The following is a 14,605-nucleotide window of genomic DNA, read 5'->3' as shown; positions in this document are numbered from 1 at the left end:
TAAGAAATCAATGTTCGCTAGCATGAGTCATATGACAAACGTGAGGGCTTGTTAAACTTCAATACGTGGACTGAAGTTCACATAGGAACGGAAGGATATGTTAAAACTTCAATGTTCTCAATTGTTCAAGGGATTGAACCAACTCTTGATATCACTAGTGAATTTCGGGACGAAATTCCCATTCAAGTTGGGGAGGATGTGACACCCCAGGAAAACCAGCAAACGATATAACTTACCTAGCTTTAACCTATCTAGCTTTCTCAGTGAGTGCGTACCAAATTTCGGGACGAAATTTCCTTTTAGTTGGGGATACTGTGACAACTCGTATTTCGAACCCGTCTTTGTAATGAATGTAACGTACGTGAGCATGTGAACTTGATTGACTTATTGAATGTTATGGCATGGTGATATGTAATTATGTGAACCTTGTGATATGTGAACCTTGTGAGTAATGAATGCTATGTGTAATATGTGTACATGATACGTGAACCGAGCGCACAACATAGAACCCGGTCGCACAAGCCCTTTGGGGCCGTGTTACTTACATCCGAATCACGGGCAGCCCATGGAGGGTTCGGCCCACTCCTTCTTTGGATCGCATAACACATGGTGAGGATGTTTACTCCTCATTTGTTACAAAAACACTCACACACAAAACCCTACACGCTCTCTTTCTCTCCACCCGAAGCCGGCGGCAAGCATCCCCTTATCACTCGAAGCTTTTATTGTTCTAGGCATCTAATCGGTTAGTGCTTTATAATCTTGTTAGATGATGTTATGATTCCCATGTGTTGCATGATGAACTAGTAATATTGTATGATTGGTCGTGATACAACCGGCTCACATGTGCACTTTGTTATGAATAGGATTGCATGATATTGAATCAAAACCGAATAGATGATTTATCGGCTGCCATGTCCTGTTTTCGGATTGTTTATATGATGATTTAAGATCGGATATATGTTAACAATTCAGGATTCATGCTAATATGTTTTAGGGGTTTGATGTTTGTTCATGGTGAATCGAATTAGGGTCCTTAGGAATCGGATGGTAACTATCTTGTTTGATCGGGTGTATGTAACTGATTAGTTGGAGCTATGTTACACGAGAACTCGGGTTGTTTGTTAATTGGGAATCATTGAATTGATTATGTGAATTGAATGTTAATGTGATAGTTGTTCATGATTATGATCCGATTAGGGTTTATGTGATTTGGTTGTAACAACCTTGGTTTGATTGAGAATCTTCATGAATGGAAACTGTTATTGTGGGTCAAACGAATTGATTTGGAAATTGGTAAATGATTGCATGAAATTAGGAAATTGTAACTGATCACACAAGTCCCTTGATCGTACAAGAGACTTCGGTCGCACAAGGATAAACGCACAAATTCAATCGCACAAGGTGCCTTAGTCGCACAAGAACTGATGAACCGCACAAGTTGTTATGATATGCTGTTGGGCCGAACAGCCTAAATCACCTAGTCGCACAAACCGAGCAGATCGCACAAGTCTGCTCGGATCGCACAAATCACTTGTACGCTATTTTTGTTTGGGCCAATATGTTTTGGATTGTTATGTTGGGCCGGGTGTACCATTTGGGCTGGGTTAGTCCGATCGTACAAGTTGTCCGAATCGCACAAGGCTTAGGCATTTTGATTGGGCCGTGTCTATGCTTAGATTGTTATTGGGCTTCTTGTTATTTTGGGCCGGATGTTCAGCTGAATCGCACAACATGATGTGGGTCGCATAAGGCTGTGCCGACCGCACAACATGCTGGGCTTACTAACTTTTGGGCTTGGTTATTTAAATCGCTCAAGTATGAATATGATATGCTCTTGACTGTTAACGTACCAAACATGTTGCCATGAACTATACGTGCTTGTGACTTGTTAGACTATGTGTAAACATACGTGTATTACTTGAAGTAAAAACCTGACTTGTATGATAAACATGCTAGGACGTGGTTGATCACATTGTAGCTTAACTGAACCTTTTCGTGTATCATACCGAGCAACCCCAGGTGAGTTCAATGCATTTTCTCAAGCATGCGTCCCGGTGGTTTGGGACAACTGGTAAACATTTGGAAGGGAAACTTTGGGTAAACAACTTAATCGGTTTTGGGTATTGAACATGGAATCTATCATCGGATTGCCTGGAGGGCAATGGGGGTAATTAGTTGATAGCGCTATTAGGTGGGAAACCTCACACCGGGCCGTAAGGACGGGCGTGAACTAATTATCTGGGTATGGCTATGGTTGTTAGAGGCACACTCCTCGGATACATATGGGCACACTCCCTAGGGTATCTAGCGAAGGCAACATAGCAAGCATCGGTCGTTAAGGGGTACCCACTCCCCGGATACACATGGGCACACTCCCTAGGGTATCTAACATGAGCAACATCGTAACGCAACATTGAATCACATTAACATACATCTGGTAACTCAACACGTTAACAAAACCTTGAACTCACCAGCGTAGTCTGACACACTTGTTTGCATGCTTGTAGGTCGTTAACCTTGGAACATGGACTTGCTATCTGGGAGTGCTGGAGTGGTTATGGATCGAGGCTTTCGGATTATCTTACATTTGATACATTGGTTTTAAGTGTTATTATGAAACATTCGCTAAACGATTTATTATATGCTTCCGCTACACAACATTTTGGGAATTGATATCATGTTGACATTTTATCTCAGTAATTAATGACATGTTTTATTTAAGTATTTACCATCGGTTCAATGTGATTGGTGGCTCGAACTCTGATGCGTAACACGCCTCGCGGGGTTTCCGCAGGTGGAATTTTGGGGGTGTTACAGCTTGTGTTTACGGATTTCTTTTGTAACATTGCGGAAATGTTTTGTTTTATGTATGGTGCTGTGATTAGATATCTTATTACCTGGTTATATAAAAAACTTTTGGGATTTGTTTTTTATTTGTATGTACAAATGTGAAATGAAACAAAAAAAATGTCTATGTTGTAGCATTAATGTGTATTTATATGTAGGATAAAGTATGAAAAAATGATTTTTGTAACATATGACTCGGTTTGTGTAACGTATGAAAAAAAATGATTTTTGTAATTGGTCTTACATACGGCAAGTGAAAAAATGTACATCAATCAGTTGTTACATCAAAACACTGATGTGGTTTTGTATAAAATGTTCCTATAAAATGGATGCAAATATTATTAAGGGTCTTTAACAACCGTTCATTACCAAAAAGATTTAGCAAATATGACATACACTTTGAAGTGACATAAATCAAATTACACAATAGGAAAAAAAAAGTGACAAAGTATCAATTCACTGATGTGACTATTATATAAATAAAATAGGTGGTGGTTAACAGTGAAAAAAAAGAGTGACAAAGTACCTATCTCTGGAGCATGCATTTAATGAGGAGTGTGGTGGTTACAATGGATCCTAACAAAAAGTATGTCAGGCAAGGAAATTACTTATTGTAACACCTCGAAATTTTGTGTCCAATAATGTGTTAACACGTGTCATGAGTTTACACGTGACATTAAATATTAAATAAAGGACTAAAGTTGACAAACCTTGAAAGTATGTAAATTCGAGGGTTATAAATGTCAACAAAGGGTAAATATACTGTATAGTAACCCTAAATGATGCTCGTACCTTCAAACGAATAAATCATGGATCGTACGGAGCGAAACGCGGGAGAAAGTGAGAGATTACAAGCTACAGGGGTTAATTGTGTCAACATGTTTAATTTATACCTCTGAGTGACCCTTTGACGAACCCGAGGCTTTGTAACAGTAAAATACGCTCACTAGAATATACTGTATAAATTTCGCGAAGTTCCGTTTTAAAACGAGAAAGTTATGATCAAATTCGTATGCGAGGAGTTAAAAGCATCAACAATAAAAGTTAAGGCATTTCGGATAGTAATTAAACTAACCGGGGACTTAACAGTGCGGGTAAAAGTCACGAGGCCCTTCATTGTAAATAATCGAGGGCCAAATCGCAAAGTTACCCCTTCGAAACCGAAAGGTCAGGTTAATCATGACAAAAGATTTGAAAATCTTGAAATTCAGGCCTCAGGCAGCCCGCTTGAGTGAAACAAGCAAGTTAATGCGGGCCGCGAGCCACCTGTGGATACGTTTCCTGACATGAAGATTCAGGCGGCCCGCGTGCATGTAGCCTGAATCCTAATGCGGGCCGCGTACGAGTCCCAGATGCAGAAACTTTGGACAGACTTGCTGTTTGAACTTGTGAACGATCATTTGAGCAATTAATGAAGCATGGGCGCCCTCTACATGCCCCCTAGCACCCAGGGCCACCTGCTGATCATCCATGATCCAATGTAGGGTGTGTTGTAATGATCTTAAGCCTAATTTTTCACTATAAAAGGCACCACATTGCACACAAGTGAATCACACCTCAAACCTGCATTCTAAGTCATCTCTGGAGCTCTCAAGCATTCTTCTAACATCCTAGGACGTGCACCAAGCTTCTGTAAGTGTGTCCACCCTTTTATGGCTTAGTTTTTGCTTAGTTTAGCTTAAAAGTCAATCCGTCGTAATTAACGATTGACTTTGCGATAAATCACAAATGGTTCAGTGGTTTGTCGAATCAAAAATGGTTATATGTTGGTAATCATGTGGCTTTAAACCCCTAAAAGGGCACCCTCTGATTCCCACTCTAACTAGTCCAAATGTCGAGTCAAACGTGCTTAGAAAAAGTCAACAGAAATGCTATTTTGCGATTTCTTGCATAATCTGTAATGTAGATGATATGTAACCTGTTTAAACACTCATAAAACATGATAATAAGTATATTAACTAGTCTAAGCTTGTTTGATCCGACCATTTATTGTTTTGACCCGGTTCGGAGCCGAAAGTCGCAAAATCTTTGACTTTTGCTTTGACTTCAGTTCTGACCCGTTAAAGTATGATTTAGATATGCCTTAGGACTCTCTTAGGACCAGGTTCCATGATGGTATAACCCTCTATGACCGGTTCGTTGTTTGTCCGAGTCTTTTACATATTTCCGTTAAATGCTTAAAAGTTGACCGTAACGCCCTTTTTAATTTAAAACGAGAATTTCGGACATGTGAAAGAGCCATAACCTTAGTTACTGATTTCTAAGCATGTACCTAAAATTTCACGTCAATCCGAGGTCCAGAATAGGAGTTATGCTAAAACCAGATTTCGACACCAAACCTTTTACTGATTTCTAAGCATGTACCTAAAAGTTGACCGTAACGCCCTTTAGTAATTTAATAGCACAATTAGCATAACGCCTATCTAAACCGAGATTTCGACACCAAACCTTTTACTCACTGATGTAAAATAATATTTTGGGATTTTTAAAGATTTTTAATTATTTTTAACCTTCTCATAACCTGCGGTTATGGCAACGGTTCGGTAAATACCGAATATACCCTTTTCGGCCATAACTTGAGTTCTACAAGGTCTTTTGACCCGATTCCAGTTGCTACTGATTTTAAATAATAAATAAAGTATTTTAGACTTTATAAACTGTTCAGGAAACTCAGATTTCCTGTAGAACTCAGAAACCTCTTTTATAATCTTTAAAAAGACCGAAATACCCCTACGGGGCATATTATGAACTTAAACTCGTTACGGGAATTATGGAAGGTATCCTAGTGATGCCACAACCTCTTTAAAGCATATTGACTTAGGAAAACAGTGTATGACTCTTACGGTTACCCGTTGCGCTTTTGTGCGCACGGTTCGGCTTATGTAACTAGTTTACATAAGTTAGCCGAAACGGGTCAAACCATATTGTTTTGACCCCAAAATCCAAGGTATGATTATTATACCCATATAAAACAAGTCTTCAAACTTGTTGGGTCAAAATCACACTCCATTCACGGTTTTCGCCTTTCACGCGATTAAACCGTAACTATCCTTCGAAACTGACCGGTCTAAGCTACGGCTAAATTAAAGACCCGTTAGGATTCTAATAGGTTAATTTAAACCTTCGTTCCAGATTAGGGGACCAGTAAAAGCTATCTGCAATTTATTTCAATTAAGGAATTATACTTGCAAAGGTAAATACTTTTAACTTATTTTCCGTCATACGAGCTTGGGTTACGGTATTTAAAATACCGCTTGGTCGGGCAATTGACCCCAACTCATTAGTAGTTGGGTATTATCAGTGTGACCCGTTTAAAAACTTGTTTTGTTGGCTTTACGCCTTTGGGAGCTTAATGACCATGTCCCGGATATCCTTGGCATCATTTTACGAAATGGCCACTACCTCGACATCCGGGTGTAGGCGTACACCCGGCATTGTGTCTATATTAATTAAAGGTATAACCGTTGGTTTTCCCGCCACGGCTTTATGCTTTGTGGCGTGTCTATTAACCTTTAACCCGGCACGACCCGGGCGACCGAACGCATAGTAAACATGTAATTCTTAACAAGATTTAATTATAAATTATCCCAAGTTATAAAGAGTTTGTGCCTTGTGCATTTAAACCAATTTTATTAAACATTTTACAAAAGTGTCAGTTGAATGTATTTACCAGTGTAAACTGACGTATTTTTCCCAAAAAGACTAAATGCAGGTACTATGCGTGATTGGCTGGGATTTCTCCTTAGCATCATTAGAAGTCTCGCAAGCTTAAGATGCCTGAAGTCTGTTGAACAATACTTTTGTTATTATTATTGATCCCCTGTGGATTTTATTTCAACAATGGTGATACTTTGATATTACAAAAAAAGTTGAAATATATTTATCTTTATGCTTCCGCTGTGCATTCATATATTGTGTGGTTTGACTATATTGTTGCCAACTACGTCACGGTAATCCCCCACAGGGCCCACCGGTGAGACACGTGGAAATCGGGGTGTGACAGGTTGGTATCAGAGCCAACACTGGGTGAATTAAACACTAGCCTTTGTGTTTAATCCCAGTTACACAATTGCACATATTTGAGTCTAGACAAGAACATAGGACAAATTCGAATTTTGTTATTCCAGTTTGTCTTTTCATTGTTTATTATTATTTAAAGTTTTGAAAGTAGGAATATGCCACCTGCAATCAGACGAGGAAGAGGAGGAAGAGGAGGAAGAGGCAGAGGAACGATCATTACTCACAATGATCACCAAGCTGGACCTTCGAACGTGCGAGCTCCTTCCAGTACAAGGAGTGAAGAACCACAGAGACGAAGAAGAAACCTCTTTGAACCTGCGAGACATTCTACCTCGCATAGCACAACACCCTCATACCGTCATTCGTTTGGACCAGATTCGGAAAACAATCCCAATAACCCTCAACCATCCTGTATACCTCTCCAGCGATCTGTTTCGCACCGTTCTTATGGCGATCCTTCACCTTTCTTCAGAGGACAGTTTAACCCGGCGGATTATGTGACACCTGTGTCACCATGAACACCAAACAAATGCCAAACCTATGAAACATTGTGTTTCATACTTGGGATTTGTATAAATATGTGTATCCTTTGCACATATCAATTCTTGTTCAATTCCGAGCTCTATATCGTTTTCTGGAAAGTTATACGCAAACTGATGCGTAAACATGATCAGTTTAACGCGACAAACACTCCGGAACATCATCATAAACTTAACATACCTTAAATAACCTTTACATAACTTAGAAATAAGTTTTAAAGGCTTTGGTATGGCAAAAACAAGTTTATTCGCTCTCAGGGACTATTTGCGTCAACTTGCAAAAGTCTGCCGTTTCGTAAGGCGACGTATAGTCCGGAACTTGATCATAAGTTAAACATACCATAAATAACCTAAACATGGCTTAGAAATAAGCTTTGATAGGTTCGGTGTGCGAAAACATGCTTACATGATCTTACAGGGACTAAAAGTGTCAAAAACGGCGTAAGTTTTCATTTTCGCGCATATCTTACGTTCTGGACACATCTGGACATCCAAAATTTTTGTACACACTAAAATATTTTTATTTTAGTGTTTCGGACGTGAAAACGCCATTCGTCGCGCATTTTGGATCGTACACATGTCCGTTCGAGTTTCGTCGTAAATAACCGAACAACGTGACCGTAAGACCAAACGAACCGACATCCGAGATGTTTTCGAGCATATTTCAGGTCCCCTACACTTTAACGACCTTGTGGAGCCTTGAAAATGACTTTACGGAGGTTAAAAACGTCAAAAACAAGCTTAAACACGTGTAGGGACCATTTCTGTCATTTTTGAAACTTTGCTGAATCAGACACATGGTAGCGTAGCGCGACCATCCCCTGCCTATTTCGTCGCGCTACGCGACGATCACATCTAGGCAGAAAGTTTGTTTTCAGCATCAGTTTGTAAATTCAGGGGCCAATCTTGCAATTTCTTTGTGTGGTAGCCAAGTTACCACCTCTCCAAGGCTTTGCACCTGCTCCTAACACTTGTATGGTTGTGATTCATTGCTTAATGGCTAAACAAACCACTTGTCATGATCTTGTTGATCACCAACAAGTATAAATAGTTGGCCAAACTCCTCAATTCTTTGCTCATTCCTCTCATTTCTCATCTCTTATCTGATTTGGGAGCTTTCTAATCTGCTTGGAACTTTATTCTTTGTAGAAAAGATAGCTAGGACCCTTTGTAAGTCTTCTTTCATGCTTGTTCTTTATGTTTAAGCAGAAAGTCAAACAGTTTGGCCAACAATTTGACTTTCGGTTTTGACCATCAATTGGTCAAGTCAAAGTTCAATTGAACTTTGAAACGTGATTGTAATCACGATAGTTATAATCCTTCGTGATTATAGCCGCTGATTACCACGTTAACTAGTTGTAGTGTCGAGTCAAAGTTTCGGTCAAAATGCGTTTTAACACGTATTTTGCAACGGAACTACTTTAGGGTATCAAAACGCTTTGTTTTGATACCAAATCAGTAGGTTAGACATGTTTTGACATGTTTAACTCGACACTATTAGTTTAGTGCTTGTTTAGGGTCGCAAGGTAAGCGGTCTAAACAACCGCTTAGCCTTTCGAACCCGACCCATTTTGTCGATCTTTAAGATCCGACCAAGCTTAGTTAGTGATCATAGTTGCATAGGGAATAACCACTGAGGTTATACCTTATGATCACATAGGATTGGTTAGTCGTATGCTAGTTAGCTTGTATGCCCATAGGAAATGACCAAAATGCCCTTTTGAAGCTAAAATCCATATTTTGATTATGTGAACATATTTTTGACATATAATCTGAATTAGTAACATGTTTAGGGATAATTGGGCATGTAAGACTTGACATAGCACATAGTTAACCATCCGAACATAAGTTTTACGCAAACGACGCATTATAGTGGCTTATACTACCATAATGGGTCGAAACGGGTCAAAAGCACTTAGGTAAACTTCCAAGTCAGAATGTTAGGTCTATTAAATCATGCCATATGAGTTGCAATACTCATTTGATTTATAGAACTTCATTATATCCTATCTTCCGATTTAGGATCCGATTGTTTAACATAGTGATCCATACTAGGTGCCACTTGATTCCTTGATTTCCCGAGCTTTGTTAGGACACTTAATCAAGGATACTTGCAATCTCAAGTGAGTACATAGTCCCCTCTTTTACTGTTTTCAATTGTTTTGGGGTGAAACATATATGCCTATCTGTTATTTTCCTAATTTTAAACTATATGATTACACATGCTTAATACATATTCTTTTGACAAATTAAACAATTACCTATGGTTTAAACACTGATTTTCCTAAAACTTATAAAACTAAATTGTTGGATTGTACCTATCTTTATACATTCACCCAGCCGATTGGTAGTATGATATAGCGCTATAGGACTAGACACCCCATTCCTGTTGTATGGAATGTCAGAAACCAAATTTTAACCAAATAGAAATTGCCTTCGTGGTATTTCTATAGTCTCCAAAGTGTAGTTTGATACACTAAGGCTTGAATGAATACCAAATCACACTCTCTTTGTATATGTTGATATACTACAAAAGTACAGTTTGATGTGCTCTCAAATGTGATCTACCAAAGTATATTTTGATATACTAAGTACAAAATCCAACATATGTTTTAACATACTACTTTGTTATTTACCAAAGCATAGTTTGATATGCTACTGTTTACCAAAGTATAGTTTGATATACTACCAACTTTGTTATTTTAAACTAAAGTATATTTTGATATACTATCTAAAGCATAGTTGCTATGCTACTTTTAACCAAAGCATAGCTGATATGCTATTTACAAACCAAAGTATAATTTGATATACTACCAATACTTTTATTCTTAAACCAAAGTATACTTGAGATATACTACCGAAACTATTATTTTAATTACTAAAGTATATTTTTATATACTATCCATTTAACTATTTCAAAACTAAAGTATACTATGATATACTATTTATACAAACTTTTCAAAACCAAAGTATATTTTTGTCTATACTATAAACCCGTTTTCCAAAACGACACATTTTCAGAAACAAAACTTTTACATTAGATTCATGGCTATTTTGAAAAACATAAAACCTTTTCTCATATTATCTAAAGCCATGAATCTAATACACAAAATCCTATGTTACTCACAGGCATTTTTATGCTGACGTACCATATTTTCATATATGTTTCAGGTACTGCTATGTGATGATTGTTGATGCACGCTACATATAGGATGGACTTGTGCCTTAGCGACTTAAAACTGAGAAGCAATTATTTGTTTTATTATAAATTGTACCAAAACATTGAATTCAATAATTCAATAAAACAAAACTATTTAATCCATGGTTGTGAAACAATGATTCTGTTACAACACTCCCCGACGTTTCCGCCACGTTTTGTTGTTTTACGTGGTCGGGGTGTGACATAAAAGTTGGTATCAGAGCCAATGGTTATAGGGAATTAGGTTATTAGTAATGCTTTGACCTAGACTATAACCTTCCTAGGACCCTAACACAAATTATCTTGTGTTTAGTCTTAAAACAATACACTTCACCTATCCTTAGGTGATTAACAAAAACAAATCACAATTCATTCTCTCGAGTCAAAAGTTTTCAAAACATCACAAGAAGTCATCTATCCTTAGATGATTTGTTTTTAGGCTTTTAAGCCTTTGGTGTTTTCAAAATCTCGTCAGAGTTTGGGTCTAAATAATGTGAACACGTGCAAACTGGAAGGGTGAATGCCTATACCCTGAGTTTTCTGTCTAAGGCTAGAGTGTTCGTACAAATCCGCAGTATCGGACCAGTCACTCTTACCTGGGAACTCTTGGGGTGAGTGTTCACTTATAGGTGAGCATGTCTTCAGTGATACATTATATTGACCTATTTACTTTGATTTGTCACAGTGTCATTTGTTTGTTTTAAGTAACGAACGAATGATCACAATCCTTATGCTCTATCAATATTCTTAAACATCCAGTTTTGAATATCCAATGACATCTCACTCGTTTTTCCCTCATGTTTCTTTGCCCTTTTAGAATATGCCTCCTCGACGTGATCAAGCTCAGGATGCCGCCTTGGCAGCCTTAATCGCTCAGCAATTCGCTGCTGTACTCCCGAACCTTATCACCCAGATAAATCAGGCAAACAATAACAATGTTCAGTGCACCTTTAAGACATTCAACTCAGCTAAGCCACTTACATTTACTGGGTCTGATGGGGCCACGGGGCTCCTACAGTGGTTCGAGAGTCTCGAAAGCACGTTTCGTCATGTACAATGCCCAAACGAGCGAAAAGTTGAGTTTGCGTCGAGTGTATTCCAGAAAAGAGCACTCACATGGTGGAATGGCATAATGAGGGATCGAGGTGCCGATGTAGCAATGGCACAAACCTGGGAAGAGCTTCGGGCTCTAATGATGACGGAATTCTGTCCTCGTCATGAGCTTAGGGCTTTGGAACGGGAATTCGATGATCTCAAACAAGACAGCGGTGAACATCGAGCCTACACTGATCGTTACGAGGAATTGAGTCTGTTATGTCCTACCATGGTTACGCCCTTGGATAAGGCGATTGAAAGATACATCGATGGTCTTCCTGACCCAGTTCAGGATATTGTTACTGGTAGCAACCCTACTACCGTCAGACAAGCCATTGAACTATCTGCCACCCTGACTGAATCTCAAATCAGGAAGGGTAAGCTTTTCCGAAAAGGCGATCCGAGACCATCTGACAAGACAGCACAAGATAAACTAAAGGATAAACAGACCGAGTCCTCTAAGAAGTCGAAGAAGCGTAAGGCTTCACAAAACTTCGTAGTAGTCGCTCAGAATGATCAGGTTGCACCAAATCAGCCAGCACAGCCTCGTGCTAGGAAGAACTACATTGGTACTGCACCCTTGTGCAACAAATGCAACCGTCATCATGTGAATCAAACACCGTGTCTCAAGTGTACCCACTGTGGGCGATTGGGACACTTGGTCAATACATGTCGCTATGTTATCCAAAACCAAAATGCTGCAAATCCTGCCGCTGTTCAAGCACAGTTTCCACCTGGATCGTGCTATAACTGTGGTGATCTTACTCACTACCGGAACAATTGCCCAAGACTTGTTAATACAAATCCAGCACGTGGACGAGTATTTAACATAAACGAGGCAAATGCAAATGACAATGCAGCAGTGAATAACTAGACTTTTGTATTTCCTTTGTTTGTTATCTTTTGACATTTGAGACAATTCAGTTATTATAAATAAAATGGTTGTTCCAATTTTATTTCCAAAACTGATCCGATGGTGTGTGTGTTGACATACCCCTACGATATTCAAGCCAAGGAACTGTGTTCCTAACAAAGCAAACTACTCGTGTGGTTCCTTCATTCTATGATCATTTGTGATCTCCCCAAAAATCCTAAGTACTAATTTCTTTTAAGAAACAAAGTACAGGGGCAATTCTTAATCAGATACTTAAAGTACCATTTCAAATCTTTGATTTGATAAAGGTGCCATCGTAAGTCCTTGATTGGATTCTTTATGTGTCCTAATACGAATATTATAAAACGACAGAAACAAATTCCAAATCCTTATAAGATCTTCCTATCTTCATAGTTAGATTCTTGAGGATATTTTAAAGTACTAATTGAAGTCCGTGATTGGATTTCTAGTGTACTTCAAATTCACAAACGAGCTAATAACTAAATTAACGAATACACAATTTTTGGTGATTTTGTGTTTATGTGTAATTCCAAAGCTTGTTATCTAAGTCATGGTAGAATCTTTCGTATTTCATATGATTTGATTCTAAGAAGGATACTCAAAGTACTGTCTTAAATCCTTAAGGGGCTTCTATGCAAATAGTAAGAACCTTGGATTCCAAAGTGCTGATTCAAAACACTTATTTGGTTCCGAATTATAAAGATCCCTTAAGTGGTCTATTTAAAGAGATCATACAACGGTCTAGTTAAGGAAGATCATGTGTTGATCTGGTTAAAAAGATCGTTCATTGATCTAGTTAAAAAGATCTTTTGGTGATCTAGTCAAGTCATTTCATGTTTGTTCGATTGATTTTACCCTACACATTATGAGATGAACTGTGTGGACTGTGCAAGGAATTACGTAATTATGGATGCATACGTAATTATGGAATTCAGTGCACAGAAACCACAGCAAGTTTTGTCATGTGTTAAGACCTATAGTGATGAGAATAACGAGATGGGAGCAATGTAAAAGGGCATGGTGGATACGCCGCTGGTACTTCCTATATATAAGTGTTCCTTATTACATTGCGAAAGTAGAGTTATTTAAATTACTAGAAGTCCTGGACCTTGACCAATGTCAATCTTATTTTGGAATCTCCGACTTTGATTTCGAGCACACACAAGTTTCCTATAATAGTCTTCATAGGAAACATCCTCCTATCCGTCGTTCGAAACCCCATGTGTTTGTTACTGCAACATTCTGGCAGTTAACAGATTCGCTAAGAATCCAAACGTGACCCAGAGTTCTACTTGGGAAACGAAGGATTCATTTGAAAGCGAAACGATCACAGTTGTCTTCACAAGTTTCCTCTAGAATTAAATTTCGGGACGAAATTTCCTAAAGTAGGGGAGACTGTGACACCTGTGTCACCATGAACACCAAACAAATGCCAAACCTATGAAACATTGTGTTTCATACTTGGGATTTGTATAAATATGTGTATCCTTTGCACATATCAATTCTTGTTCAATTCCGAGCTCTATATCGTTTTCAGGAAAGTTATACGCAAACTGATGCGTAAACACGATCAGTTTAACGCGACAAACACTCCGGAACATCATCATAAACTTAACATACCTTAAATAACCTTTACATAACTTAGAAATAAGTTTTAAAGGCTTTGGTATGGCAAAAACAAGTTTATTCGCTCTCAGGGACTATTTGCGTCAACTTGCAAAAGTCTGCCGTTTCGTAAGGCGACGTATAGTCCGGAACTTGATCATAAGTTAAACATACCATAAATAACCTAAACATGGCTTAGAAATAAGCTTTGATAGGTTCGGTGTGCGAAAACATGCTTACATGATCTTACAGGGACTAAAAGTGTCAAAAACGGCGTAAGTTTTCATTTTCGCGCATATCTTACGTTCTGGACACATCTGGACATCCAAAATTTTTGTACACACTAAAATATTTTTATTTTAGTGTTTCGGACGTGAAAACGCCATTCGTCGCGCATTTTGG

This window comes from Helianthus annuus, chromosome 16, assembly GCF_002127325.2.
Source record: "Helianthus annuus cultivar XRQ/B chromosome 16, HanXRQr2.0-SUNRISE, whole genome shotgun sequence".
NCBI lineage: Eukaryota > Viridiplantae > Streptophyta > Magnoliopsida > Asterales > Asteraceae > Helianthus > Helianthus annuus.
The sequence above is the reverse complement of the archived record's forward strand: the minus strand, read 5'-3'. Positions refer to the sequence as shown.